The following is a 4,631-nucleotide window of genomic DNA, read 5'->3' on the forward strand; positions in this document are numbered from 1 at the left end:
AGTGAAAATTGATTTGTATATTTTTTGCTTCTGAGTCCTCGTGGGATTTTTTTTATTTTATTAAACAGAAAGTCACAAAAATTATAATCATCCTCATCAGTTCACTCAGTCTCATGTAATTAATTTTTTTTCATCTTGATCTTTTGTTAGCACTTTTATGAATTCATCATCCTCTACCATCTTGAAGGTCTCTCTCCTTACAAGTTTTGTTACACACTAAACATACATCTGTCACAGCATGGTTATGTCTTAGATTCACTTAAAGAACACAGTGTGCTATGCAGTTCCTAAGTAGATTGTAAGAAACATTATTTTACAATCTTCTTAAACATTTATACCAGAATCACAGAATGAATATCACTTGGATTCACTGATAGAGCTCTGTGAAGAACAGTTTGCAGCTTCTTTGCAAGAAATATTTTAATACAAGTTTTGTTAAACTTCACTGCACACCTCAAAAAATGGGTATCACTTGTATTCACAGAAGGAAGCCTGTGCAGAATGCACTTTGCCAGTATCTTATTAGAGACATTTTCTTACAAGGCTTGTGAAATAATCCACTGAGTGCATCTCAGAATGGGTATTGTTTAATTTTACAGAAAGAAGCCTGTGAAGACTTCAGTTAGCAGTTAGCTTCTAAAACACATTTGCTTACAATTCTTGTTAAACACTTCACTTACAAGAATCACATAATGGGTATGACATAGAATCATTTAAAGAGAAGAGTGGTCTGCAGTTTACAACTAGAGGATAAGGAACATTTTCTTACATGTTGTGTTAACACTTCACTAGGCCCATCACAGCATGGATATCTTTTGGATTTCTTCATAGAACCTATTCAGAAAGTTTACAAGAAACATTTTAAGAAAAATTAGCTCCCACTTCAGTTCATGCACCACAGGATGAGTGTCTTGCATTCATAGAAAGAAGCCTGTGTAGAACACACTTTGCAGCTAGCTAATAGGAAACATTTTCTTAAAAGTCTTGTTAAACACTTCACTACACTCCTCTCAGAATGGGTATCACTTGGATTCACTGAAATTACACTGTGCAGCTTGCAGTTAGCATGTAACCTCTAAAATATATTGTTAGAATTGTTATCAAACATATTCTACACTCATCACAAAACTGGGTATCACCTGTATTCACAAAAAATACCTCTGTGTATAATGCATTAGCAATTAGCTTAAATATTTTTTTCTTAAACATTTTGTTAAACTCTTAACTGCAGTTTTTACAGAATAGATATATCTTGGAATCACTAAGTACCTTGTGTAGAAAGTACTTTGCAACTAGACTTTAGGAAACATTTGCTTACAAGTCTTGTTAAACACTTCTCTACTACATCACAGAATATATATCATTTGGATTCACTTAAAGAACACAGTGTAGCATGCAGCTTGCAGTTACATTGTTACGTCCGTTAAACACTTAACTGCATGGTTCATAGCATGGGTATTGATTGGATTTGCTAAAAAACACTGTGCTGAACAAAATTTGCAACTAGCTTGTAAAAAACTTTTTCTTACAAGTCTTGCAAAAGACTTCACTACACAATTCACATAATAGCTATTGCTTGCATTCAGTCAAAGAACACTGGCTTGTAAGAAACATGTTTACTAAATTCTTATTATACATTTCACTACATGAACTACAGAAGACATATGGTTTCCATTCCCTGAAAGAACATTGTGCTGAATGAAGTTTGTAACTAGTTTATAAGTTTCTTCATTACTGGATTTGTGAAACCGCTCAGTGTATGTATCATAGAATCAGTATTACTTTAATTCCCTGAAACAACACTGAGCTGAAAACAGCTTGAAAGTAACTTTTAAGAATCATCTTTATTACAAGTTGGTTAAGTGCTACACTACATGCATTATAGAATTTTATAACTTCCATTCACTGTAAGTTAACTGTGTTGAATGCAGCTTGCAAGTAGCTTGTGTTAAACAAAAAAACACAGGTCCCAAATGGCATCTGTGCTAAAACTCATGATACCAAACTTAAACTTAATGCCTAACCTAACTAAAGTTTCAATCTTCACCAGAAACATAAACTTAATTAACCATTCTGGAATTTTTACGGTCAGCATTAATGAGGTAATCTATCACGTAGGCCCTCTCCATCCTTCAGAGGAAGAGGCAATCTGCATGACAAACCTATGCCTTTCCTTTCCCCTTAAAAAGATATCCTGGGCTAAAAATAAAGCCTGTCTTTTGTTAATAGCCCCTACCCTCCTTCCTGTAAACATCTTTCTTTTTGTATAACACTTTAGAACACCCTTCTGGATAGGATGCTGCTTGATTCATGGATCACCTAAAAAAGCCCATTAGATCTTCACATTTGCTTGGTTGAATTTTTTTTTTTAACAGGTTGGCAGCAGCAACAGGATGCAAAGTGAACTTCTGATGGCATGCTGGGACAACAAGAAACACAGTTCACTGTCTTTCTCACCATTTAGAGGGCTTTTGATATGTATCTCTTAGTTGAGCTCCACTGTTTTTGTGTTCTAGCTCTTTAACTAACTGGTTTTTTAGACCACAATTCCCTGGTGTAGAACCCTAGTCCTTAGATCTGTCCCTGGATTCCATTTTCCATCTGTGTGGAATACTTCTACTGATTCCACATTGGGAACTGTTTGTGTGTCAGCTACAGTTTTCCAGTTGTGTGGAATCACACTTAAGTTCCTGTTCTTTGATGTCTGCTGGTTTAACCCTTTCCCCTAGTCCAAAGTTCCATGAGAACTGTTGGTGATTACCAGCCAAAGTTGAACTGGGTCCAACTTAAGAACCAAACTGGGTCCAGGATTGAATGGGGTTTGATTTGAGCTGGACTCAGCCCAGTGGGAGTTCTCAGTTGGATATTAAATACGGGATAGTTGCTACTGGAAATCTTGGATACACCTGGGAGCTGATTAGTTTGGCTCCAAGAATCCCAAAGGTCTAGCTAAAATAAAAGACATTCTTTATATCCAAAGAATTAAACACAACACCCCGGTACACCTGCTTATTTTATGTTTAGCAATTATAGTTGCAACTATCTAACAAGATGGCAAGATTTTGCTAAAAACAACCTAGAATTTCAGTGGCCCCTATGGGGATCAAATAAAAATTTTTTTTTAAGAAGTGCACTTGAGAGTAAGAGATCCCAAATTGTAGAGACATGATAAATGGAATGCCTACTTTAATTGGTACACAGACACTTACAAAAGGCAAAAGAGTCTAAAATAACTTCACTAAATGACACAAAAGGACTTAAAACAAAAGATGATAGGACTGATGTGACCCCTACTGTCCCCCACCTGACTTTTTCACCGGAGTACTCATGTTTTACTAATTCTCTGTCTGGATTGCCTTTCTATTTTGAAGAGACTGTTACACAGTTAAAATAAAACTACTCAAGAGAAGATGGCGGAAGAGTAAGACGCAGAGATCACCTACCTCCCCACAGATACATCAGAAATACATCTACACGTGGAACTGCTCCTATAGAACACCTACTGAATGCTGGCAGAAGACCTCAGACCTTCCAAAAGGCAAGAAACTCCCCACGAACCTGGGTAGGGCAAAAGAAAAAAGAATAAACAGAGACAAAAGAATAGGGATGGGACCTGCACCAGTGGGAGGGAGCTGTGAAGGAGGAAAGGTTTCCACACACTAGAAGCCCCTTCACGGGCGGAGACTGCGGGTGGCAGAGGGGGAAGCTTCGGAGACACAGAGGAAAGCACAGCAACAGGGTGCGGAGGGCAAAGCGGAGAGATTCCCACAGAGGATCGGTGCTGACCTGCACTCACCAGCCCGAGAGGCTTGTCTGCTTACCCGCCGGGATGGGCGGGGGCTGGGAGCTGAGGCTCGGGCTTCGGTTGGATCGTAGGGAAATGTCTGGCGGCATGAACACAGCTTGAAGGGATTAGTGCACCACGGCTAGCCGGGAGGGAGTCCCGGAGAAGTCTGGAGCTGCCGAAGAGGCAAGAGACTTTTTCTTCCCTCTTTGCTTCCTGGGGCGCGAGGAGAGGGGATTAAGCGCGCCGTTTAAAGGAGCTCCAGAGACGGGCGCAAGCCGCGGCTATCAGCGCAGACACCAGAGACGGGCATGAGACGCTAAGGCCGCTGCTGCAGCCACCAAGAAGCCTGTGTGTGAGCACAGGTCACTCTCCACACCGCCCCTCCAGGGAGCCTGTGCAGCCCGCCACTGCCAGGGTGCTAGACACCTTATGCTCAACAACTAGCAAGACAGGAACACAGCCGCACCCATTAGCAGAGAGGCTGCCTAAGCTTAACCCCTGGAGCTGTGAGAACACAGAAGAGAAAGGGAAATGTCTCCCAGTAGTCTCAGAAGCAGCGGATTAAAGCTCCACAATCAACTTGATGTACCCTGCATTTGTGGAATACCTGAATAGACAACGAATCATCCCAAATTGAGGAGGTGGACTTTGGGAGCAAGATATATTATTTTTATCCCCTTTTTCTCTTTTTGTGAGTGTGTATGTGTATGCTTCTGTGTGAGATTTTGTCTGTATAGCTTTGCTTTCACCATTTTTCGTAGGGTTGTGACCGTCCCGTTTTTTTTTTAATTTTAAAAATTTTTCTTCTTAATAATTATTTTTTATTTTAATAACTTTATTTTAT

This window comes from Physeter macrocephalus, chromosome 18, assembly GCF_002837175.3.
Source record: "Physeter macrocephalus isolate SW-GA chromosome 18, ASM283717v5, whole genome shotgun sequence".
In the NCBI taxonomy this organism is placed as follows: domain Eukaryota; kingdom Metazoa; phylum Chordata; class Mammalia; order Artiodactyla; family Physeteridae; genus Physeter; species Physeter macrocephalus.